Genomic DNA, 27,671 nt, shown 5'->3' with positions numbered 1-27,671 from the left:
CCCCTATGCTCTGTGGATTATGCAAGGGTGACCTCCGTGCTTTGTGAATTACACACTCCTGAAGCCTGCACTTTATGTTTTACACACTCCTAACTCATGCACTTTGTGGAATACACACTCCTGACCCCTGCCCTTTGCATGCTAGGCTGTATGTGACATACTTCTTAGCTCTGCACTTTACAGTATATATTTTTATTGTACAACAGTTGTAGTTGCTCAGTATTCCGTGATGTTAAGATTAAGCTATGTGCAGAAGAACATATGTAATAAAAGAGTTTAATTGTTTACATACCATTGTGCTGAGGTTTATATGTGTCCTGCTTATGGCACAGTAATTAAATATTAAATATATTTTTTTTGGCTACAAGGACTATGCCATATCATATGTAAGCCTGTACACAGTGAATGAGCTCAAGCTTTAAGCCCCTCCTACAGCCACAACTCACTGCAAAGTGCTGCATTCGCCATCTGTTTTTTTTCTATGGGTGCCCAAGACTGAGCCCCCTTCATCCCCCGGAATAAATGTATCTTCGACCTTCCCTGATTAGGCAAAGTGACAAAGCTTCTCTAAAAAGCCATGGACCCGGAACAAGCTTGCAGCCAGTGAAGATCTTTTCAGAATACCTGGTCCAGGCGAGCGTCTCACTTGGTAGTAAAGCCAGAAACACAGGAATGGCTGTAGAGCTTGCACCTCTAAAAATGGCTTAGCGATGGCAGCTTCCATATTCTTGTCCTCAGAGGTTCATTGTCCCAGATTTTTCTCATAGGCAGAAGTTATTTCTCCTATTGCAGATATATGTTTCACTCTTAGGCTGTATTCACACCTGAGCATATCGTTTTCAGGCGTTTTTTAGGGCGTTTTTTAGAGCATTTTTGCAGCGGTTTTTGTACAGGTCATTTGTCTAATGATGACATGGAGATTGAAGCAGGAAGCTTTTGTCTGTGAAAAAAATATATTTATTGTAATGCCTTGTACAACCAGAATGGCTAATGTGGTATGACATAATGGACACACTTTATGAATCTATCCAAACTGCATATAAATGAAAAAAGAAGGGTAACCATAGCAGCGCGTTTAAACATGTCACGTGGTCCTAATGCAGGGTACATCACGTAAATCCCTTAACGATCTTGTAAAATCAAATATTTAAACATACTGTTATATAACTGTCACGCTGCTGTATCCTCCTTCTCGATATGCTTCAAGTGCCTTCACATGAAAGTATTCTTCTGCGTTGGTTAGAAAAAAGATAATTTTTAAGGTAAAAAATAATACAAATATGTTCTATTAAAAGGAGTACAGAAAGACAGCTAAAGAAACACTGAAGGAGCTCGCAAAAATTTGATACACCTGCTGTTGGGTTCCCACACAAAAAAATACTGAAAGTCTGATTTTTAAACCCTAACCCTCCCCTCACCTTTCCAGGGGACCCCCTTTTCCTTTCTTCTTACTTACCTTGATCCTGTTTTGGGGGCTCACTAGTCCCCCTTCATTGGGGCTTGTAGTTATAGAATAAAGGGGCGTTTTAAGAAATCAGTGGGACTGTGTGCAAGATCATAAGCTGGGCCCCAATGCTTGATTAAAAAACAAAATAAATTGCAGCATGCTTAATGCACTGTGGCAAAGAGTGGGCATTGTGGCTGGGGTGTTGGTAGGATTGTAATAAACCTGGGACGTGTTTTGGAACCCTAAATTGAGTAGTAATGTGAGGTGAGTAGCGCCCACGGTGAATGGTGCAGCCAAACTGCATTACCAGTGGGAGGGGATTAAAGGGGCGTAGTTACCTAAAACAAAAGCCATCCTGTGGCCATAAAATATGCTAACTAGACATGTGCAGAACGGTAAAATTTGTTTCGTTTTGTTTCGGATAGATTCATTATGTTACTAATTTCATTTAGTTATGGAATTCATTTAGTTTGGTTTCAGAATTTTTTTTGTTTTGTTTTCTCTAAACTTCTTGTAGTTTTCGTTAAAATTTGTTTCATTTATTCATTTTCTAATGAATTCCAACTTTTCAGAACAATTATATTTCGGATTGATCGACCGATTCGAATGCCGTGTAAAGAAATAGGTTTTCTTTAGGTTGTTAAGCACCGGGCCGGGAAGCTGGCCACTCGAGTCTCTAACAACCATGAGTCATCATCTGTCAGTGGGCTTCCCCACTGACAGATGAACATAAAGATAAAGAATGCTGGCAATTACCTGGCAATAGAGAAATGTTAAAAAAAAATGGTGTAGGGTTCCTCTTAAAATCCATACCAGATCTGAAGGTCCGTCCAAAATCCATACCAGATACCTTATCCGAGCATGCAGCCTAGCAGGTCAGGAAAGGGGAGGGGGTGGGGTGAGCGAGCTGAACCATACCAGGCCACATGCCCTCAACATAGGGGGGTGGGTGCTTTGGGGCAGGGGGGCTCTGCGCCGACAACCCTAGGCTATGATCATCGGGGTCTGCAGGTGGGGGCTTATCAGAATCTGGTCTCCAGATCCCAAACCCCCCATGTGAATTGGCATTGGGTATCATACCCCTACTCATTCACCAAAAAAGTGTCAAATAGTAATAACCACAGGAAACAGTTTTTGACAAATCCTTTATTAAAAGGAAAAAAAAAATAGTGTCCCTCGATGTCCATCACGACGCCCGCCAATCGGAAAAATAGAAAAATGTCAAAAAGCGCTTCGCCTCCTAAGAGGCTACCCACTGTCTACCGTCTCTTCTCTTTGACAACCCTTATATAGGCAAGGGGCAGGACCACCCAGTTACGTCCCCCGCTGGCACTGCCCCCTTCTGACATCACGTGTTATTACCTGACATCAGAAGGGGATGGTGCCACCGGGTGACGAATCCGGGTAGCCCCTCCTGCCTGCCTATATAAGGGTTGTCAAAGCGAAGAGACGGCAGACGGTGTGTAACCTCTTAGGGGGCGAAGCGCTTTTTGACATTTTTCTATTTTTCGGGTTGGCTGGCGTTGTGATGGACATCGAGGGACAGTGAGGATTTTTCAAAAACTCTTTCCTGTGTTTCTTACCCGATACCCATTCATTGGGGGGGTAGGGATCTGGGGGCCCCCTTAACCACTTAAGGACCAGCCTCGTTTTGGATTTTAGGTGTTTACATGTTTAAAACAGGTTTTTTTGCTAGAAAATTACTTAGAACCCCCAAACATTATATATGTTTTTTTTAACACCCTAAAGAATAAAATGGCGGTTGTTGCAATACTTTTTTTTGCACTGTATTTGCGCAGCGGTCTTATAAGCACACTTTTTTTGGAAAAAATTTGCTTGTTTGAATAAAAAAATAAGACAACAGTAAAGTTAGCCCAATTTTTTTTTATATTGTGAAATATAATGTTACGCCAAGTAAATTGATACCCAACATGTCACGCTTCAAAATTGCGCCCGCTCGTGGAATGGCGTCAAACTTTTACCTTCAAAAATCTCCATAGGCAACGTTTAAAAAATTCTACAGGTTGCATGTTTTGTGTTACAGAGGAGGTCTAGGGCTAGAATTATTGCTCTCACTCTACCGGTCGTGGCGATACCTCACATGTGTGGTTTGACCACCGTTTTCATATGCGGGCGCTACTCGCATATGCGTTCGCTTCTGCGCGCCAGCTCGTCGGGACGGGGGGTTTTTACAAAAAAAAATTGTATTATTTATTTTACATAATTTTATTTATTTTTACACTGTTTTAATAAAAAAAAATTGCGTCACTTTTATTCCTATTACAAAGAATGTGAACATCCCTTGTAATAGAAAAAAGCATGACAGGACCTCTTAAATATGAGATCTGGGGTCAAAAAGACCTCAGATCTCATATTTACACTAAAATGCAATTAAAAAAAAAAAAAAAAAAAATTTTTTTTTTTAAAAATTACATTGAAAAAAATATGCCTTTAAGTGGCATGGGCGGAAGTAACGTTTTGACGTCGCTTCCGCCCAGCAGTGTCATGGAGACGAGTGGGCGCCATCTTAGCCTCACTCGTCTCCAGGCACGGCTATAGGACAGACGCGATCACCTCCGCCGCTACCGACGGCTCCGGGAAGTGGCGGAGGGCACTGGATCATGGCGAGAGGGGGGCCCCTCTCCTGCCACCGATAAAAGTGATCTCGCGGCGAATCCGCCGCAGGGACCACTTTTATCAGAAAGCCGACCGCTGCACGAAAACGGGGATACCGGGGTTATGGCAGCTAGCAACGATATCCGCCGGCAAAGTTTGGACGTACATCAGCGTGCGGCGGTCGGCAAGTGCTTAAAGGGGGCTTCCAGATCTTGATAGGACCTCCACTCGCAGACCCCAACAACCACAGCCGAGGGTTGTTGGGAAGAGGCCCCTGTCCTCATCAATATGGGGACAAGGTGCTTTGGGGGCATGTGGCCTGGCATGGTTCAGGAGGGGGGCACTCGTCCCTTTTCTCACCTGCCAGGCTGCATGCTCGGATAAGGGTCTGGTATGGATTTTGGGGGGGGTGCACTCCGTTTTTTTTTTTACATTTTGGCATGGGGTTCGCCTTAAAATCCATACCAGACCCGAAGGGCCTGGTATGGACTGGGGGGAGGCTCTATGCGATTTTTTGTTAACATTTTTCTATTGCCGGCCAATTTCCAGCATTCTTTATCTTTATATGGGTATATGGGGAAGCACGCTGACAGATGATGACTCATAGTTGTCAAGGACGCGGGCGGCCGCCTTCCTGGCCTGCTGCTTAACAACCAGCTATTTCTTCACATAGAATTAAAATTGGTCGATCATTTTTCGAATACATCCGAATCTCCAAAAAAACAAAAATTTGTCTGAATTTGTATGCGGACCGTAACAAATTGCACATGTCTAATTGCAAATATCTGATCTCAACATTTGTTAAGCAAGGAGCTGGAGTACTTTCTCTTTATTGAAAATTGGGGTTGAAGTTGTCAAAAAAATGCATTCCCTGTTGGGGCCCCAAAATAATGGCAAATTGATATTTAAACAGATATTGAAATATATTTAATTTTCCAAGTAGACTATTCTGTAACTTTACAAGTCATTCCTGGCATGACACAATATAAAGTAATAGTATTACTATTCAAGAAAATATTAAATTAATCTGATGACAGTACAGAGCCTTGGGGGCACTCTGCACATCCTCAGTTTGGTGTGTATTGCTACAGAGTTTTTTTCTTTTCTTGGGAAGGTGCATGTGATCAGCACAGGGCCAATGAGCACTGTCCAGACAGAGGGTCAGGGGTCCTGCAGCCCCATAGGACAGTCAGAGGAGAATGAAAACTCCTCCTACAAGCTTTAACCATACACCGATAGAAGTCACAAGACTGCTATATACTGCTGACGAGAAAATGTATTTAGCGGTTTATATTTAGTAAAATAATTGCATTTCCTTGTTCTGCGTACTTTGCCTAGGTTGAGATGATGTCACCAGTCTGTTGCAGTCGTGAAAAAAGAATTTCCTCTCCTGCAGTGATCAGACTGAAACATTGTAACTTTGCAGCACATCACAAGGTCTGATCTGTGTCAGACATATGTGAATACAGTGATCACATGATTCTGTCATCTCTGACCCAGCCTCTTAATCCAGAAAGTGACCCTAAACAAAGACGGTGCTGTCGTTCAGGAGAGAAAAGAAGATGACAGCATTATCCGAGTACTGTAATGCTAGTTCCACTTTGCATAATTTTTTTATTTTTATAAAAATCAGCCCTTGAGACTAGAATACCCAACAGGGTATTTTGAGTTTTTTTTTTTAATTACATTTATTGGAGAGACAAAGAGGCCTAATATATTAACGCATATATATAGTGTTGAATGTAACACAGGGGCTTTTGTGTTATAGCGTGTTTTGCAGTTCCCATGGAGAAAATCGAGCCAGGTTTCAGGGTTGCTGTGTTAAATTAATGTTTGTGTACTTTTCAAATGCGTTTTTGGTATATGTGAGACAGAAGTTTCTACAGGCTATATGGCTTTTCCAGAAGTTGATACGGGTAATAAGTTACTGGTGAGTCTCTGGCGAGTTTAAAAGTCATTTAATCCTCTGTGGAGGAGAACAGAGCCAGAAGCTGCTTATGTAAAACCCTGTTCTTAGTAATGACTGTGAAACCTTACCGTGGCAAAATATTTTTTCTCTTAAATTTTATTTTGTTATCATTGTAGGAGTATGAAAATGAAATAAAATATGGTAAAATATTAAAAAACGTGAAAAAAGAGGTAAAAAGCAAAAGGGCACGCTAAACATTTTTTTGGGGCTTTTCATTTTTTCTGCCTACACGTAGCACCAAAGTGGATGCACACGCATCTGCCAGCGGCTCTGCATGGAGGACGCCACTAGTCGGCCATCTGAATAAGCCCGACATTACACAGTCTGCAGTGTGTTCACAAATACCCAGAAATCCTTATGTTGCAGTCAGGTCTTTCTGTCCAACAATGCAACCAAAAACAAAACAGAGATAGAAAAGCATATACAGTAATACCTTGGATTACAAGCATAATTCGTTCCAGAAGCATGCTTGTAATCCAGAGCACTCGTATATCAAAGCGAGTTTCCCCATAGGAAATAATGGAAACTCAGATGATTCGTTCCACAACCATTGCTGGTGTATGCAGTACTGTATGTGGCCAGAGGTGGGTGGGCACTGGTGTATGCAGTACTGTATGTGGCCAGAGGTGCAGGGGTGCTGGTGTATGCAATACTGTATGTTGCCAGAGATACGGGGGCGCTGGTGTATGCAGTACTGTATGTGGCTAGAGGTACGGGGGCGCTGGTGTATGCAGTACTGTATGTGGCCAGAGGTACAGGGGTGCTGGTGTATGCAGTACTGTATGTGGCCAGAGGTACGGGGGCGCTGGTGTATGCAGTACTGTATGTTGCCAGAGATACGGGGGCGCTGGTGTATGCAGTACTGTATGTGGCTAGAGGTACGGGGGCGCTGGTGTATGCAATACTGTATGTTGCCAGAGATACGGGGGCGCTGGTGTATGCAGTACTGTATGTGGCTAGAGGTACGGGGGCGCTGGTGTATGCAGTACTGTATGTGGCCAGAGGTACGGGGGTGCTGGTGTATGCAGTACTGTATGTGGCCAGAGGTACGGGGGCGCTGGTGTATGCAGTACTGTATGTGGCCAGAGGTACGGGGGCGCTGGTGTATGCAGTACTGTATGTGGCCAGAGGTACGGGGGCGCTGGTGTATGCAGTACTGTATGTGGCCAGAGGTGTGAGGGTGCTGGTGTATGCAGTACTGTATGTGGACAGAGGTGCGGGGGCGCTGGTGTATGCAGTACTGTATTCGGCCAGAGGTACGGGGGCGCTGGTGTGTGCAGTACTGTATGTGGCCAGAGGTGCGGGGGTGCTGGTGTATGCAGTACTGTATGTGGCCAGAGGTGCGGGGGCGCTGGTGTATGCAGTACTGTATGTGGCCAGAGGTACGTGGGCGCTGGTGGCTCCCATTGCTTCCAGAAGAACTCGGATATGCTTGGAGACGCTCAGAGACACTTGGGAACTGTTGACAATTTAGGGTGCTCTGACGCACGTTACACCCGCCCCACCCAGCTGGGAGTGTCTCTGAGCGTCTATGAGTTCTCCACAAAGCACTGGAGTCACCAGCGCCCGGAACGCTGGCCACATGCAGTACTGCATACATCAGCGGCTTTACTACATGGATTGTACTGCTCGTATATCAAGTCAGCGCTCGCATATCAATTTGAAATTTAAAAAAAAAACCACTTTCAAAACGCTTGTATACCGCGTTACTCATAATCCAAGGTATTACTGTAGTCTCTTAAAGTAATTGTAAAATAAACATTTTTATTTAAAAAAAAAATAACAAACATATCATACTTACCTGCTCTGTGCAGTGGTTCCGCACAGAGAAGCCCCAATCCTCCTCTTCTAGGGCCCCTTCGCCGGCACTCTGGGCCCCTCCCCCTTGCTGAGTGCCCCCATAGCAAGCCACTTGTGCGTGCTCGCCCCTGAGTTGGCTCCCTGAGTTTATAAGACAGAGAGAGCGTGGCTCAGCCCCGCCCCCCCCCCCGCGCTCCTGCCTCGCTGGCTGTGCATCTCAGCCAATCACTAGGGAGAGACCCGGGACCCGAGAGAGCCTGGGGTCTTGTGGACATTGCTGGATCGAGATCAGACTTAGATAAGTATCGAGGGCTGAGGGGGGAGCTGCACACTGAAGATTTTCAGCCTTTAAAACCTTCAGCCTTTACAACCACTTTAAGCAGGCTATACATAGATTGAAATGTGTCTGTTTCAGCAAGACCAGGCGAATTTCAATCCATGTATGGCCCTCCTGTTTAAGCAGAATTGATCTAGTGATCAACTCCTCCCAAACAAGGCTATCAGTATATTTTCACTTGATCAGTGCTTACAGCCAAAAGGCTGCAGCTCTGCTTAGTGTATTTTGGCAGTGTACCGCTGCTAGAATACAATAGCCCAAAAGGGGGATACCCCCATGGTTTTTTTTTGTTTTTTTTGAGCAACCAGCGGGCTGATCATAAATCAATCCATGCACGGCCAACTTTAAAGTACCATGTATTGCCAAAAGTATTGGGATGCATAGTTACATAGTTAGTCAGGTTGAAAAAAGACACAAGTCCATCCAGTCCAACCATAAAAAAACAAAAAAAACAAAAAAACAATATACCCAATACTATACCCACAGTTGATCCAGAGGAAGGCAAAAAACCCCAGCAGAGCATGCTCCAATTTGCTACAGCAGGGGAAAAAATTCCTTCCTGATCCCAGAGAGGCAATCGGATTATCCCTGGATCAACTTTACCTATAAATGTCAGTACCCAGTTATATTATGTACATTTAGGAAAGTATCCAGGCCTTTCTTAAAGCAATCTACTGAGCTGGCCATAGAGGGAGTCTATTCCACATTTTCACAGCTCTTACTGTGAAGAAACCTTTCCGTATTTGGAGATGAAATCTCTTTTCCTCCAGTCGTAAAGAGTGCCCCCTTGTCCTCTGTGTTGACCGTAAAGTGAATAACTCAACACCAAGTTCACTATGTGGACCCCTTATATATTTAAACATGTTGATCATATCCCCCCTTATTCTCCTCTTCTCAAGAGTGAACAAATTCAGTTCCTCTAATCTTTCCTCATAGCTGAGCTCCCCCATGCCTCTTATCAGTTTGGTTGCCCTTCTCTGCACTTTCTCCAGTTCCCCGATATCCTTTTTGAGAACTGGTGCCCAAAACTGAACGGCATATTCCAGATGAGGTCTTACTAATGATTTGTACAGGGCAAAATGATATCGCTCTCTCTGGAGTCCATACCTCTCTTAATACAAGAAAGGACTTTGCTCGCTTTGGAAACCGCAGCTTGGCATTGCATGCTATTATTGAGCTTATGATCTACCAAAACCCCCAGATCCTTCTCCACCACGGATCCCCCCAGTTGTACTCCCCCTAGAATGTATGATGCATGCATATTCTTAGCCCCCAAGTGCATAACTTTACATTTCTCAACATTAAACCTCATCTGCCACATAGTCGCCCAATTAGACAGTGCATTGAGGTCGGCTTGTAAATTGGAGACATCCTGTAAGGACGTTATTCTACTGCATAGCTTGGTGTCATCTGCAAAGACAGAAATGTTACTTTTGATCCCAGACCCAATAACATTTATAAAGATATTAAAGAGTAAGGGTCCCAGCACTGAACCTTGAGGTACACCACTGATAACCTTAGACCATTCCGAGTACATTAACCACTACTCTCTGAATTCTGTCTTTTAGCCAGTTTTCTATCCATTTACAAACTGATATTTCCAACCCTGTAGACTTTAGCTTACACATGAGCCGTGTGTGCGGAACTGTATCGAACGCTTTTGCAAAATCCAAGTAAACCACGTCCACAGCCACCCCTCTGTCCAAGGTTTTACTTACCTCTTCATAAAAAGAAATCAGGTTTGTCTGACAACTTCTGTCTTTCATGAATCCATACTGTCTGTTGCTTAAAATGTTTTTTTCCAGCAAGAACTCGTCTATGTGGTCTTTTATTAAACTCTCCAGTATCTTCCCGACTATAGAAGTTAAACTAACAGGTCTATAGTTACTTGGTAAAGACTTTGATCCCTTTTTAAATATTGGCACCACGTTCGCCCTGCGCCAATCCAGTGGTACCATTCCAGTCATTAATGAGTCCCTAAAAATTAGATACAATGGCCTTGTAATTACAGAGCTCAATTCTTTTAGGATCCGTGGGTGGATGCCATCAGGTCCAGGTGCTTTATCCACTTTTATTCTGTCTAAATATTTCTGGACCATATCACTTTTGAGCCATTGTGGATCATCCATGTCTTTATGGACCTTGCTTTGTGCACTGGTGCGAAGTCATGTTGGAACAGGAAGGGGCCATCACCAAACTGTTCTCTCAGAGTTGGGAGCATGAAATGGTCCAAAATTCTGGAAGAATGGTCAAACATTGATTGCCTGCCTGCCTTTACATGCACATGGACTTTAATGGCATCCCAGTCTTAGTCTGTAGGGTTCAATATTGAGTTGGCCCACCCTTTGCAGCTATAACAGCTTCAACTCTTCTGGGAAGACTGTCCACAAGGTTTAGTAGTGTGTCTATGGGAATGTTTGACCATTCTTCCAGAATCGCATTTGTGAGGTCAGGCACTGATGTGGACGAGAAGGCCTGCTCACAGTCTCCGCTCTAATTCATCCCAAGGATGTTCTGTCGGGTTGAGGTCAGGACTCTGTGCAGGCCAGTCAAGTAACTCCATCCCAAACTCGCTCATCCACACTATATTGCCAAAAGTATTGGGCCACCCCTCCAAATCATTTGATGGATGGGGGATTATGGTGTGGGTTTGTTTTTCAGCATACCAAGACATTTTGGACCATTTCATGCTCCCAACTCTGAGAGAACAGTTTGGTGATGGCCCCTTCCTGTTCCAACATGACTTCGCACCAGTGCACAAAGCAAGGTCCATAAAGACATGGATGAGCGAATTTGTGGTGGAAGAACTTGACTGGCCTGCACAGAGTCCTGACCTCAAACCAATAGAACCCCTTTGGGGTGAATTAAAGTGGAGACTGCAAGCCAGGCCTTCTCGCCCAACATCATTGTCTGACCTCACAAATTTGCTTCTGGAAGAATGGTCAAACATTCCCATAGACACACTCCTAAACCTTGTTGAAGCTGTTATAGCTGTAAAGGGTGAGCACACTCGATATTAAACCCTATGGAATAAGATTGGGATGCCATTAAAGTTCATGTGCATGTAAAGGCAGGCGTCCCAATGCTTTTGGCAATATAGTGTATATGTGAATATTGTAAAACAACCCATTCAGTATTCAGTTTAAAATAGAAACAAAAGGCAAAACTTTTGTGTTAAGATATAAAAAACAATAAAAATACCTTTTATTTCCTTTTTTGGAAGTCATCACAAAATCCCTGTTCTCGCCCGGGGGAGGAGAAACAGCAAGACCAGGAGTCGGGGGCAACACACTGATCTGCCCAGTGAATGACTGGGTAGCACAAGTCTAGTCTAAGCTGAATTCCCAGTGCAGACAGAAAACTGACCACACTTCTCCTTCATGCATGATGTGGTCAGTTTTTAATATAAAAGGCAGGGTAACTGGCTGGAACACCCGGGATTTCACACAGAGAACAGGATGCTTTTTCATACAAATACATGACACAGCAGACACATATCAGAAATGTGAAATATAGAGGTAACATATTCTTTAATGTTCATTACTGGATAATGAAGCTCATTGCTGATTATGGTGTCTTCTTTGCTATACTTTATCAATATGAATATTAAAAAAAAAATACATGCAAAATTGTAAAGTCTGTACAGTTTTACAGTTGCAGAATATTTTCCTGTTGTAGAGGTCGCAATTTTCTCCTAAACCTCATTGTGCAGAAAATTTGTTTTGGGGCGCCCATTGATAAATGTGAGAATGGGCTATGATGGAAAATGTTCTAAGAATTCCTTTATATTTTTTTCATTGGGTTTATTTTTAGTTTCGACTGAAGCATTTTCCTACAGCTAAATATATTTTCGCATGGCATGCTAAGCACTGACAAATTATAGTAATCCATTTTAAAGACTCCGTAAAATGCATAAAATGAGTTAAACTTAAATACCTTAGAAATGTCTGCCATTTTATTTGCCGACAATTGCTTGTAGTTTTTTTTTTTTTACGGTCCTGGGGGAATTTTCTAGGTTGTCTACAGACAGAAAGCGCTCACCCTGTAAATTCAAAAAGCTTGTTAGATGAGTGAATATTTAAGCATTTGCACCAGCAATATTTCATTACTATGGTGATCCAGTGTGCTGGGTTGTATTTGAGGTTCTGGATTATATTACTGCTATTTTTCCTCATTTTGTGTAAACAAAAAAAAAAAAAAAATACCGCATGTGTACATTAGTTATATGGGCCAACATTCTTAAAACTAAAGGGCTTTCCCTGTACCGTATTATTACTACACTGCAAATCCTTCTGTACAAAAGAGCAGTACAATTGTTCTTGGTTCTGGGAGACTGCTGTTGATAGTCTTAGGTGCAGGAAAAAACAAGTGGTGGGAGGCTGGCACTAATGACCTACTTCTCAAAGTGCTAGTTCCTTGGCTAGATTGGAGACATATGACTAACCCATTTTCCTCCCACGTGCCAATGCTGGGGATTTTCTGTTCATGGACTCAGTTCTGTCACATCGATGTTCGGAGAGAAAGTCCTCATCTTTTACATTTCCTTTCTTTACTGGCCGAATGAAATAATGGAGGAGTAAAAGGAAGGTGAGCATGGGCATAGGTTCATAGATAATCTCCTCCCCTTGATGTAGCGCCCACCTAGTGTAGGATGCTAGGCAAATGTAGTTTTTAGCTCCTTCTGTACTCAAGGGAGCAGTGAATGTTTGAATGCTTCACAGACTGGGAGTTTGATCTTATCTCCAAACCGTCCCGGATTGCCCGTGAAAGTCCCGTCTTGTGGGGTCTGTCCCGCGTCACGGGCACCTTCACTTCAGGACAATACAATGTCCCGGAATTGTCCCCTGGGCTAATCTGATGCCCCCTAAAAATGCCGCCGCTGTCCCTCACTGCCCGGTGTACAGCTGGCTCGAGAACCGCAGCGCTATATTATTAACCCCCAGGCGCTGCTTGGCTCACTGCCCCAGCAACTGGTTGCTGGACACGGCCCGCCTGGCATCTAGCAACCAGTGACATCATGATGAGGAGGAGAGCAGGGCCCCAGCATTGAGGAGAATCTCCTCCTCGCACCTAAGCTCCGCCCCTGACTCCGGGTCTTGCCTGATGTCTCTTCCTGCTGTGAAAGAAAGGTAGGAGAAATGCTCCCTGTCCCGAGGATGCTCATGGTCACTCTGCTCCCTCCCACACACTGCCCCCCTCCAATCATGCTGCTGTACAGTCCCCCCTTACTGCCCTCCACTACCACCCCCTCCCATCATACTGCCCTCCACTACCACCCTTCCCATTATACTGCCCTCCACTACCACCCCTCCCATCATACTGCCCTCCACTACCTTCCCCTCCCATCATACTGCCCTTCATTACCCCCCTCCCATCATACTGCCTTCCACTATCCCCCCTCCCCTCATACTGCCCTCCACTACCACCCAGAACCCTGTACTCTGTACATAGCTTATCCCAGAACCCTGCACTCTGTACATAGCTCATTCCAATACCATAGTTGCCAACATTGAAAAAAAAAATATGTGGGACACTTTTTTGGCTGTAGGCGGAGCCGTACAATAATTAGGGGGCGGGGCATTCATTTGTAGGCGTGGCTTAGCAAAATATTTATACGTGTGGCACGCAAAGCGCACCGCTACGAAAAATGGGCGTGACTTACGTGAAAAGTGGGCGTGGCTTACATGAAAGTGGTCATGGCTTACATGAAAGTGGGCGTGGCTTAAATGGGCGTGGCTCAAGAGGGTGTGGGTAGAGTCTGAGATGAATGAGGGATGGAGAGGGAAAGGGGGAGAAGGAAAGGGGGAGAGGGAAATGACGGGACAGCAGCCCCAGATCCTACACAATAGAAATATGTGTATTCTAGAAAGTTTAACAATCAGCAGATAAAGATACTCCAAACGCCTGGTGTTAACGCTTCAATCATCCCGGCACCATGGTTGTTATGGTGTCAGGATGATTGAAGCACATTATTTCTATTATTACATTGTAATATAAAATTAAATCATTCAACTCACCATAATGCCGAATCAGTGGGATCCCTGAGCGTGTCACTAGCCACGTCGCCTGCCACCAGCAGAGTCTGTCCTTGCATCAGGTGCCCCCGGCAGAGTCTGTCCTTGCATCAGGTGCCCCCAGCAGAGTCTGTCCTTGCATCAGGTGCCCCTGGCAAAGTCTGTCCTTGCATCAGGTGCCACCGGCAGAGTCTGTCCTTGCATCAGGTGCCCCCGGCAGAGTCTGTCCTTGCATCAGGTGCCCCCGGCAGAGTCTGTCCTTGCATCAGGTCCCACCAGCAGAGTCTGTCCTTGCATCAGGTTCCCCCGCCAGAGTCTGTCCTTGCATCAGGTGCCCCCGCCAGAGTCTGTCCTTGCATCAGGTGCCCCCGCCAGAGTCTGTCCTTGCATCAGGTGCCCCCGTCAGAGTCTGTATAGACCCCCTCAGTGCAGACCCCCTCCATCAGTGCAGATCCCCTCCATCAGTGCAGATCCCCTCCATCAGTGCAGATCCCCTCCATCAGTGCAGACCCCCTCCATCAGTGCAGACCCCCCCTCTATTAGTGCAGACCCCCCCTCAGTGCAGCCCCCCCTCTATTATTGCAGCCCCCCCTCTATTAGTGCAGCCCCCCTCTATTAGTGCAGACCCCCCTCAATTAGTGCAGCCCCCCCTCAGTGCAGCCCCCCCTCTATTAGTGCAGACCCCCCTCTATTAGAGCAGACCCCCTCAGTGCAGCCCCCCCTATTAGTGCAGCCCCCCCTCAGTGCAGCCCCCCTCTATTAGTGCAGCCCCCCCCTCAGTGCAGCTCCCCCCAATGCAGCCCGGCCCCCGCTCAGTGCAGGAGCGGCCGGTGTTCTGCCGAGAAAGTTCCCCTCGGCAATGGAGGACCCCCTGTACTGTGCAGGCGCAGCGCTTGTGCAGTACGGGGCTGGGGAACTTTCAGCAAGACGCCGGCGCCGTGTCTTCTGCTCGCTTTAGTGGAGAGGGGAGGGGCCGTGCAGCTAAAGAAGCCGCTTCATTGGCTGCACGGATCGAGCCCCCTTCCTCTCTCCACTCAACACTAGGGGAAGATAGAGCGGCGGCGCCGGCCGCCATTTTGCTGGAGCCCGCTGCTCCAAAAACAAAAAAACCCAACATTCCCGATTTTCCTTATGGAAAATCCCGATTCGGGACAGCCTCCAATCGGGACGAGGGTCCCAAAATCGGGATTGTCCCGGGAAAATCGGGACTGTGGGCAACTATGCAATACCCTGCACTCTGTACATAGCTCATTCCAGAACCCTGCACTCTGTACATAGCTCATTCCAGAACCCTGCACTCTGTACATAGCTCATTCCAGAACCCTGCACTCTGTACATAGCTCATTCCAGAACCCTGCACTCTGTATATAGCTCATCCCAGAACCCTGCACTCTGTACATAGCTCATCCCAGAACCCTGCACTCTGTATACAGCTCATCCCAGAACCCTGCACTCTGTACATAACTCATCCCAGAACCCTGCACTCTGTACATAGCTCATTCCAGAACCCTTCACCCTGTACGTAGCTCATTCCAGAACCCTGTACTCTGTACAAAGCTCATCCCAGAACCCTGCACTCTGTACATAGTTCATCCCAGAACCCTGCACTCTGTACATAGCTCATTCCAGAACCCTGCACTCTGTACATAGCTCATCCCAGAACCCTGCACTCTGTACATAGCTCACCCCAGAACCCTGCACTCTGTACATGGCTCATCCCAGAACCCTGCACTCTGTACATGGCTCATCCCAGAACCCTGCACTCTGTACATGGCTCATCCCAGAACCCTGCACTCTGTACATGGCTCATCCCAGAACCCTGCACTCTGTACATGGCTCATCCCAGAACCCTGCACTCTGTACATAGCTCATTCCAGAACCCTGCACTCTGTACATAGCTCATTCCAGAACCCTGCACTCTGTACATAGCTCATCCCAGAACCCTGCACTTTGTACATAGCTCGTCCCAGAACCCTGCACTCTGTACATAGCTAATCCCAGAACCCTGCACTCTGTACATAGCTAATCCCAGAACCCTGCACTCTGTACATAGCTCATCCCAGAACCCTTCACTCTGTACATAGCTCATCCCAGAACCCTGTACTTTGTATATAGCTCATCCCAGAACCCTGCACTCTGTACATAACGCACCCCAAACCCTGCATGCTTTTATCCTTTTTTTAAATGAATGTGTTAGGGTTTGTTTGTATCCATGAGACTCTTGCTTGCGGAACAATAATAAAATTATATTTTATAGGTACAAAGAAGCCCGAGTTTTGTTTAATGATGCCCCTTAAGCTCCTCCCACTATCAGAAGTTTGACCACACCCACATTTGCCACGGCAAGCTATGTAAGGTTACTTCCTTCCTCAAGTGTCCCTCATTCTGAAGTTCAAAAGTTGGGAGGTATGGTTTGATTGCTACCCCCTGCCCTGTCTCTGGAAGAACATAGGGAGGGAAGTTAAAATGACCAGCCTGAATATTTATTACGGCCTCGCTAATCCCTGGAGAGGGGTGTCCAGAAGGTGACTGGGGAGGTTATAAATAGTCCAAAGCCCTAGAGAGATTGTTTTCTCTCTCCAGGAGGGTTCAAAGCCTTAGGGGGAGGGGGGGGGCTGTTTCCCCTCTGAGGTAGCCTTTGGACTGTGTGGCTGTAGCCCCAGCGATGTCAGGGCCAAAGTGATCTTCCTGAGGAGCTGGCTGTGGGACTTCACCATAAGGGATTTGGTCTGCAGAAGAATTGTCTCCCTCACTAGGTTGTGTCAGAAGGAAGCTGAAAGGTGTGCAGTTGTCCTGGGGACTTGTGAGTATTGACCCTGAATTGTGATCCCTGGGGACCGTGGGCTTTTGGAATACTGGCCATCCCTCTGTCCTTAGCAGAATCCTGGAGTGTGATCCTAGAGAAGAGTGTCCTCCTGTCTCTTGTGCAGCGTTTTTTTAGTATCTCATGCCGTAACTCTTATTCTGTTTAAAGTTCTTTAAGCACTACAGTTCAGAAAGATATCCCCTAGACCAGGGGTAGGCAACCTCGGCCCTCCAGCTGTTTTGAAACTACAAGTCCCATGAGACATTGCAAGACCCTAAAAATCATAGGCATGACTCCAAGAGGCAGAGGCACGATGGGATTTGTTTCAACACAGCTGGAGGGCCGAGGTTGCCTCCCCTGCCCTAGACTGAGTTATTGGAGCTGGAGTGCATGGACTGGTGCTTGTGGTGGTGGGCAGCTCTGAAGTAGCTGTTACCAGTGACCCCTGCAGGAATTGCACTGCATTAAAGTACCCTAATACTATATAACTCCCTGCTAAATACTCATCTTGTGCCAGGAGCTTATACATCAAAATCATGCCAGTCTCGCGATGGTAGAATAAAATGGCAAGATCCTAGCTTGGAAAAAAAGCGTTTTTCAAAAGAGTTATTTTATGAAGTCTTGCGCTATTTTAGTAGTGAAAACATGCAGTAATTTGACACCTGGCACTAGCCGGCGTATTTATTTACATTAATAAATAGGCGTTGTTAAGAAGTTGGGATATGCTGGGTCAATGACATCATAAGGGGTGGAGTCACCTGGAGCCTTCAGCATGAGCAGACTTTTTTTTTTCCTTTTATCGGGTAGGCGGTGGCGGCAGGCATCGTGATTGATGATAGATCTACACCGGGGGGGACATTGTTTATAAATAAAGGACCTGTCAAAAAAGTCTAATGTCTTTTTTCACACTACACATTTTTTTTTTGGTGAATGAGTAGGGGTACTATGTATCCTTACACATTCACATGGTGGAGGGCGGAATCTGGGGGCCCCCTTGTTAAAGGGTGCTTCCAGATTCCGATAAGCCCCCCCCCGCAGACCCCTACAACCACCGGCCAGGGTTGTAGGGAAGAAGCAATTGTCCCCATCAATATGGGAACAAGGTACTGCCCCAAAGCACCCCCTTATGTTGAGGGCATATGGCCTGGTATGGTTCAGGAGGGGGGTGGGGAATTCACTCGTCCCCTCCCTTTTCTGACCTGATGGGCTATATGCTTGGATCTGGTATGGATTTTGTGGGGGAACCCATGCCATTTTTTTCACATTTATAATTGTCGGCAATTGTATTTTTTTACATTGATATTAAGAGCGGCCCGCTCGTTAACAACCAGTACACATGCCACAAATACCACATGCCTCGACCATTACTTAATTTACACATGTATTTTATTATTCATTTCCTTCTGTGAATAGATTTTACTGCCTTTTCATGCGGTATTTACCAAGCGTTTTCAGCGGTTCTCTGCAAATACTGCAGAACGGTCTAGTAAATTGATAGTTTCAGGATCACATGCGATATTTAGACAAAATGTGCCCTGGCACCTAAATATCTCATGCGAGTTAATTCTCTGAATGGAGCCCTGTTTGCCCAGACAAACCTTTGTGCTGAAAACATGTTTGCAAGCAAAAATGTCTGTGTTCCCACACTAACCAATAACATTTTCCCTTTAAATTCATACCTGTACTATTATAACAGTATAGACAAATTTGACTCTCCACTTTCCAGCATGCTTTGGACAGATATTTATGAAAGAGATAATGAAAGAGATAAAATTGTATTTTTGATGTATCCGATGGCAACAGGAATAAACAAGTCATCCAGCCAGATAAAAATGGCTTGTGATATTCCCATTCATTTCTGTACTATTTTCATTATTGCCGTATGTGAAAGACTCAGGAATACAGATATGCATTTGCCTAACAAAGATAGCTGATAGAAAAAGGCTTCCATAAGAAAACATACATCTCATTTCTAGATGTCGTATCCCTGTGAGATCTGTGGAACATCATAATGATTTGTGTTGTGGAGAAATTTCCCTTACAGTCTTCCTGAACTATTTGATGTATGAAAATATCCATACCATCATTGGCAATTGCTATTAGTTGGTATATATATATATATATACACCCAGGGCTTTTTTCAGCGGGAACGCGGGGGAACGCAGTTCTGGCACCTCCTGGACTGACTGTATATAAAGGTAAGGGATGTTGGGGTGTGCTGCAGGGTATTGATGCTCACTGCTGGGGGATCTATTCTAGCTGGAGGGGATATATTTTTGCAGGGTGGGTCTATTGTTGCTAAGGAGACCTATTGTTACTGGTGGAGGACCTATTGTTGCTGTGGGTGGGTCTTATGTTGCTGGGGGGTCAGTTGTTGCTGAAAGAGATCTACTTTTGGGGGGAGGGGTCTATTGTTGATGGCTGCCGGAGAGTCTAATAATGCTGGCTGTGCGGAGATCTGTTGATGCTGCCGGGAGTCTATTGTTGCTGGGGGGGGAAATTGTGTTGTGGGTTGCTCCATTGCTGTTAGGGGGAATCTATTGTTGCTGGCTGCAGGGGATCTATTTTACTGCTTTTCTTGATATCATTACCAAATTCCAAATAAATTACTTAGCAACACAAAATGATACTTGGTTCTCTATTGTCTAAAAGGGGCGGTACTGGGAGATGGGTAGGGGATGGAACCAAGGGATGGTGCTTGGAGGTGGGTGCGGACGGAGAAAAGGGGTGACTCGGAAAGGGGGAGTTCTTGCACCTATTGTCTGAGAAAAAAAGCCCTGTATACACCCACACAGTATCTGACAAAGGTGAGCACATCCCTCACATTTTTGTAAATACTGTATTATATCTTTTCTTGTGACAACACTGAAAAAATTACACTTTGCTACAATGTAAAGTAGTGAGTGTACAGCTTGTATAACAGTGTAAATTTCCCCTCAAAATAACTCAACACACAGCCATTAATGTCTAAACCACTGGCAACAAAAGTGAGTACACCCCTAAGTGAAAATGTCCAAACTGGGCCCAAACTGACAGGCCAGACAAGGAGAACACTAATCAGAGAAGCAGCCAAGAGGCCCACAGTAACTCTGGAGGAGCTGCAGAGATCCACAGCTCAGGTGGGAGAATCTGTCCACAGGACAACTATTAGTTGTGCACTCCACAAATCTGGCCTTTATGGAAGAGTAGCAAGAAGAAAGCCATTGTTAAAAGAAAGCCATAAGTCCCATTTGCAGTTTGTGAGAAGCCATGTGGAGGACACAGCAAATATGTGAAAGAAGGGGCTCTGGTCAGATGAGACCAAAATTGAACTTTTTGGCATAAAAGCAAAATGCTATGTGTGGCAGAAAAAAAAACACTGCACATCACCCTGAACACACCATCCCCACCGTGAAACATGGTGGTGGCAGCATCATGTTCTGGGGAATTTAGACTTGTGCACAATGAAAAATTTTGTTTAGTTTCGGTTCGTTGTCATTCGTAAAATACATAATTTCGTTCTGTTGTATTCGTTATGTTACGTTAATTCGTTTTCGGATAATTTGTTATTTCTGTTGTGTCGATATTTGTTGTACTGAATCTTGAATCATGTCAAATTCATTTGTTATATGCGCTATAATTTCTTTTGTATTCGTTGAAATTCGATATTTATGTATGTATATATATTCATGATAATAATTCGTAGTTTGGAAAGTCGTTTGTTTATTGAATCTATTAACACACACAATGACAATATCTCTTCTTCTCTGCTCAGATACAATACAACACCCTTCTTACTCAGTTCTCAGGAATGCACTTTGCCAGTAATCCAACCTCCAGCACAAAATTAATCAGCTGATTGGACTGTAAGATTTACTTTGAGTTGACTTTTGGTTTCATTAGATCTTTAACGAACTACCAAATCATGTCAAATTCATTCGTTATATCCGCTATAATTTCTTTCATATTAGTTGAAATTCAATATTTATGTATGCATATTGCTTCGTGATAATAATTCGTAGTTTGGAAAGTCATTTGTTTATTGAATCTTTTAACACACACAATGACAATTTCTCTTCTCCTCTGCTCAAATACAATACAACACCTTTCTCACTCAGTTCTCAGGAATGCACTTTGCCAGTAATCCAACCTCCAGCACAAAATTAATCAGCTGATTGGACTGTAAGATTTACTTTGAATTGACCTTTTGTTTCATTAGATCTTTAATGAATTACCGAATCATGTCGAATACATTCTTTATTCGCTATAATTTCTTTCATATTAGTTGAAATTCGTTATTTTTTTATTCGGACATTCGAATGCATCCGAATGTCCGAAAGATGCAAAATTTCGATTAATTACAAAGCGAATTGCACATGTCTACTGGGGATGCTTTTCTTCCTCAGGGACAGGGAAGCTGGTCAGAGTTGATGGGAAGGTGGATGGAGCCAAATACAGGGCAATCTTAGAAGAAAACCTGTTAGAGTCTGCTAAAGACTTGAGACTGGGACGGAGGTTCACCTTCCAGCAGGACAACGACCCTAAACATACAACCAGAGCTACAATGGAATGGTTTTGATGAAAGCATATTCATGTGTAAGAATGGCCCAAAGTCCAGACCTAAATCCAATTGAGAATCTGTGGCAAGGCTTGAAAATTGGTGTTCACAGACACTCTCCATCCAATCTGACAGAGCCTGAGCTATTCTGCAAAGAAGAATGGGCAAAATTTGTCACTCTCTAGATGTGCAAAGTTGGTAGAGACATCCCCAAAAAGACTTGCAGCTGTAATTGCAACAAAAGGTGGTTCTAAAAAGCATTATCAAGTCTTTTGCAGACTAACAGGTTTTCTTCTAAGATTGTCCTGTATTTGGCTCCTTCCATCTTCCCATCAACTCTGACCAGCTTCCCTGTTGCTGCTGAAGAAAAGCATCCCCACAACATGATGCTGCCACCACCAGGCTTCATGGTGGGGATGGTGTGTTCAGGGTGATGTGCAGTGTTTGTTTTCTGCCACACATAGTGTTTTGCTTTTAGGCCAAAAAGTTCAATTTTGGTCTCATCGGACTAAAGCACCTTCTTCCACATGTTTGCTGTGTCTCCTACATGGCTTTTTGCAAACTGCAAATGGGCCTTCTTTTGGCTTTCTTTCAACAATGGCTTTCTTTTTGCCACTCTTCCATAAAGGCCCGATTTGTGGAGTGCACAACTAATAGTTGTCCTGTAGACAGATTCTCCCACCTAAGCTGTGGATCTCTGTAGCTCCTCCAGCGTTACCATGGGCCTCTTGGCTGCTTCTCTGATTAATGCTCTCCTTGTTCAGCCTGTCAGTTTAAGTGGACGGCCATGTCTTGGTAAGTTTGCAGTTGTGCCATACTCTTTCCATTTTCAGATGAGGGATTGAACAGTGCTTTGTAAATTGTTCAAAGCTTAGTATATATATTTTTATAACCTAATCTTGCTTCAAACTTCTCCACAGCTTTATCCCTGACCTGTCTGGTATGTTCCTTGGCCTTCCTGATGCTGTTTGTTCACTAAAGTTCTCTAACAAACCTCTGAGAACTTCACAGTACAGCTGTGTTCAGAGGTGGCTCTAAGGCCTCACACTCACAGGGGCCTCACACCCTCCTACTTTGTCTAACGTGTGTGGGAGGAAATTCCCTGGTCGGTGTCCCCAGGCTGGCGGGGAAAGCGGGTAAAGCCATGCAGGTTCCAGACGGATGTAACATCCTCCTCACACAGAGAACAGCTTATAATCACTACCATCCACTTAGCCTTCTCTGAGAGCCGGCACCAGAGCTGGAAGGAGGGGTGGGCTGAGGGGGCACTGGATTGTGAGCTGCATGTTCATTCAGTGCAGGAGAAATGGCCTGAGCTGAGGTTGTGTACACTCTGCACACTGCAGGCCTCCTCTCTGTAGCTGCAGCCATACCAGTGTGTATCCATACAGGAGAAGGACGATCCTCCTAGGTTTGCCAAGCTGGATCGGGGCTTGCACAGTGTGAGCAGCAGTAGAGGTGGGCGGAGCAGGTTGAGAAAGTTCATCATACTGCATATGCATGCTCTGCAGCACCGATCACTGTCCAGCCCAGCAGTCACCAGAGCTCTACCCAGACCAGCTCACAAGCTCTTCATTCAATCCATGGAATTTGCTATTAAGGTGAGGTGCCGGACAAGTAATACAGAACGAGCTGGATTAGTGTCAGCAATGCCAGATTTGTGAAACGTCCTGTCTGTGTCAGCCTGCAATCCGTGCTTGCAGATTCCTGTTAAATTATCAGTATCCTCCAACTGTGATGAGATCACAGACCAGGACAACTACAGTACTTCCCGGGCCGGACATTTACTAAAGGCTATGTGTTTTGCTTGCAAAGCAGGTGAGGGTCTGCTAGAATTACGTTCCAAGCCTGTAATCAGTGACATATTCAGTTCTAAATGTAAAAAAAACCTTTCTGCAGTGACTCATTATCAATCATTTTGGGATAACGGAATGTAGCTGCTAATATATAACAAGGAATCTGAATTTTAGGCTGACAATAGAACACAAGATTTAGCACCAGAGCTTCCCTCTCTCTCTGATTGCACCGCTCCTCCTTCACAGCCACACAGAGGGGGTGATATACAAAAGTCTTGCGCCATCAGTAGAGGCGCACGTAGGGTTGCCACCTTTTCATCAAGTCAAACCCGAACACTTTAACGACTTCAGCCCAGAAGAATTTACAACCTTCCTGACCAGGCCATTTTTTGTGATATGGCACTGCGTTGCTTTAACTGACAATTGCGCGGTCATGCAGCGCTGCACCCAAACAAAATTGATGTCCTTTTTTTTTCCCACAAATAGAGCTTTCTTTTGGGGACATTTGATCCCCTCTGTGGTTTTTATTTTTTGAGCTATAAACAAAATCACCACAGCCCCCTTACATCAGCTATGACACCAGAACCCCCCCTTACATCAGATATGACACCAGAGCCCCCCCTTACATCAGATATGACATCAGAGCCCCCCCCCCCTTACATCAGATTTGACATCAAAGCCCCCTTACATCAGGTATGAAATCAGAGCCCCCCTTACATCAGATATGACAGCAGAGCCCCCCTTACATCAGATATGACACCAGAGCCTCCCCTTACATCAGATATGACATCAAAGCCTCCCCTTACATCAGATATGACACCAGAGCCCCCCCTTACATCAGATATGACACCAGAGCCCCCTCTTACATCAGATATGACATCAGAGACCCCCCTTACATTAGATATGACATCAGAGCCCCCCCTTACATCAAATATGACATCAGAGCCCCCCTTACATCATATATGACATCAGAGCCCCCCTTACATCAGATATGACACCAGAGCCTCCCTTACATCAGATAGGACATCAGAGCCCCCCTTACATCAGATAGGACATCAGAGCCTCCCTTACATCAGATATGACATCAGAGCCCCCCCTTACATCAGATATGACATCAGAGCCCCCCTTACATCATATATGACACCAGAGCCCCCTTACATCAGATATGACATCAGAGCCCCTCCCCTTACATCAGGTATGACACCAGAGCCCCCCCTTACATCAGGTATGACACCAGAGCCCCCCCCTCTTACATCAGATAGGACACCAGAGCCCCCCCCTTAGATCAGATATGACACTAGAGCCCCCTCTTCCATCAGATATGACACCAGAGCCCCCCCTTACATCAGCTATGACACCAGAACCCCCCCTTACATCAGATTTGACATCAAAGCCCCCTTACATCAGATATGAAATCAGAGCCCCCCTTACATCAGATATGACACCAGAGCCCCCCTTACATCAGATATGACATCAAAGCCTCCCCTTACATCAGATATGACACCAGAGCCCCCCTTACATCAGATATGACACCAGAGCCCCCCCTTACATCAGATATGACATCAGAGCCCCCCCTTACATCCAATATGACATCAGAGCCCCCCTTACATCATATATGACATCAGAGCCCCCCTTACATCATATATGACATCAGAGCCCCCCTTACATCAGATATGACACCAGAGCCTCCCTTACATCAGATAGGACATCAGAGCCCCCCTTACATCAGATATGACATCAGAGCCCCCCCTTACATCAGATATGACACCAGAGCCCCCCTTACATCATATATGACACCAGAGCCCCCCTTACATCAGATACGACATCAGAGCCCCTCCCCTTACATCAGGTATGACACCAGAGCCCCCCCTTACATCAGGTATGACACCAGAGCCCCCCCTCTTACATCAGATATGACACCAGAGCCCCCCCCTCTTACATCAGATATGACACCAGAGCCCCCCCTTACATCAGATATGACACCAGAGCCCCCTCTTACATCAGATATGACATCAGAGCCCCCCTTACATCATATATGACATCAGAGCCCCCCTTACATCAGATATGACACCAGAGCCTCCCTTACATCAGATAGGACATCAGAGCCCCCCTTACATCAGATAGGACATCAGAGCCCTCCCTTACATCAGATATGACATCAGAGCCCCCCTTACATCATATATGACACCAGAGCCCCCCTTACATCAGATATGACATCAGAGCCCCTCCCCTTACATCAGATATGACACCAGAGCCCCCCCTTACATCAGGTATGACACCAGAGCCCCCCCCCTTACATCAGATATGACACCAGTGCCCCCCTTACATCAGATATGACACCAGAGCCCCCCCCTCTTACATCAGATATGACACCAGAGCCCCCCTTACATCAGATATGACACCAGAGCCCCCCTTACATCAGGTATGACACCAGAGCCCCCCCCCTCTTACATCAGATATGACACCAGAGCCCCCCCCCTCTTACATCAGATATGACACCAGAGCCCCCCTTACATCAGATATGACACCAGAGCCCCCTCTTACATCAGATGTGACACCAGAGCCCCCCATTTCCTCATGTACTCACTGATCACTAACTGCAAAGAAGTTCCTCATTTCTCTTTCCAGGCTCCACACACACCATGTTCTTTCCTTGGCAGTGCTGCTGAGACTTTTCAGTCAGTGCCGCTCTCTATTGCCACCTGCAGGCTGGAGGGAGGAGAACACCTAATCCTCTCTCCAGCTATGAGCCACGATCCTATCTGAATAATGTGTTCGGACAATATTTTTGTTGACGAAATTAACACTGTCCTCACGCATCACTAATTTACTAACTGACATATCAAAGTGGATGTTATATAACTTCCTCAATTCCTTCCAATTTGTTGAAAACTGAGCTCATAACACAAATACAATAAAGAAGGCAGGAACAATCAACCATAGCACCACATCCCATGGAGAAAATATCAACAAAAAGAAGTCTATCTACTCTATTTACCTCATACAATAAGCACCTTAAAAGTCCCAGGGTTATTTTCCCTACCTTCCTTCTTTTTGTTTATATGAGCTCATAACAATTCCCCCACGAACCCCCTTTCCCACCCTCCGATCCCCCTTCCCCAACTTTGCCATCGAGCTCCATAGCACAAGTATCAGCCCCTCCACACATGTCAGGGTGCTATGTCTACTCCTAGATCTCTCCTTTGGGCCCTACATCCAATCACTGCCGGAATGTGACCGCCTCAAAGTTGAACAACATTTCCAAAACCACAAGGCTACTAATTCCCTCCCTGGTTATCTACCCGCTTCGAGTGCTGCAACTCCCTTTTGGTTGGCCTAATTTTAAACAGGCTATTTCCTCCTTCAGTCTATTATGGATGCTACTGCTAGACTCACCTTATTAAACAATCTGTGTCTGATACCCCTCTCTGCCAATCCTTCTACTGGCTTCTGCTAGTCCAACGCTTAAAATTTAAATAACTAACAATAACATACAAAACCATGCACAACTCTGCCCTCAGCTACATCACCAGCCTCATCTTGAAATATCACCCAAATCATCCACTGTGCTTCTCCTAAGACCTCCAGCTGTTTAGATCTCTTGTCACCTCGTCCCATGCTCACCTACAGGATGCCTCCAAAGCCTCTCCCATACTCTGGAACTTCCTACCCCAATCTTTCCAGCTATCTCCTACTCCTTCCTACTTTTAGGGAAGCATATTCCCCCCTCCACCTAAAAAATGTGCATCACCCCTCATTGTCACTCTCATGTCAGTGACTTTGCCTAGGCTGAGAGTTATCAGTCTGCTGCAGGCAAGAAGAAACATGTTCTCAGTCTCCTCTCCCCCAGAGAGCAGGCTGCAACAATGTAACTTTGTACAATGGTCGAGAAGCTGTAGCAGGGGATGAGCTGTGGCAAACATTTGTGAATACAGTCAATAACTGTACAGGCACAAGGATTTCCATCATTGTGTCTTTAATTCTGGTAGGTAGATACTGACCCTGAATGAGACCTGAACATAGATTCCAAAGTCCATTTGGATAGGAAAGCAGTTGAAAGCATTGTCTAGGTGATGTAGCAATACCTAAAAGTGCTAGGTTTATACATTCCTTAGCATGCATGTTTTGTAACATAAAACTTACAGTATATTTGATGATAGGGCCACTTGCATTTAATATTTATTCTCTTATCTATATTAAAAATATTGACTTTGGACTCCAAATTTGTAGCCCTGGCACACCTTTTTTGCATGTAGGGTTGGTTTTGATATTTACAGCTACCAATGAAAATTCTTACAAATCCATAAAATGAAAGGGGAAGGTAGATTGGTTGCTGTTGGTAACTATAA

At 45.2% G+C, this 27,671-nt stretch overlaps 1 protein-coding gene and 1 long non-coding RNA gene across 2 annotated transcripts in view; one reads left to right on the top strand and one right to left on the bottom strand.

The window, feature by feature from the left end:
• Window positions 1-27,671, top strand: part of LOC141132665 (potassium voltage-gated channel subfamily A member 1-like) — a 167,599-nt gene that overhangs the window by 72,020 nt on the left and 67,908 nt on the right. The window lies entirely within an intron of this gene.
• LOC141134624 (uncharacterized) lies at window positions 1,068-26,009 on the bottom strand. Its single transcript, XR_012243241.1, has 3 exons — window positions 25,910-26,009; window positions 12,106-12,211; window positions 1,068-1,230 (listed from the first exon to the last, which is right to left on the bottom strand). It is a non-coding gene; the product is annotated as an uncharacterized lncRNA (long non-coding RNA).

The sequence above is a fragment of the Aquarana catesbeiana genome, linkage group LG03 (genome assembly GCF_042186555.1).
Source record: "Aquarana catesbeiana isolate 2022-GZ linkage group LG03, ASM4218655v1, whole genome shotgun sequence".
NCBI lineage: Eukaryota > Metazoa > Chordata > Amphibia > Anura > Ranidae > Aquarana > Aquarana catesbeiana.
This window is presented reverse-complemented; position numbering and strand designations above follow the sequence as displayed.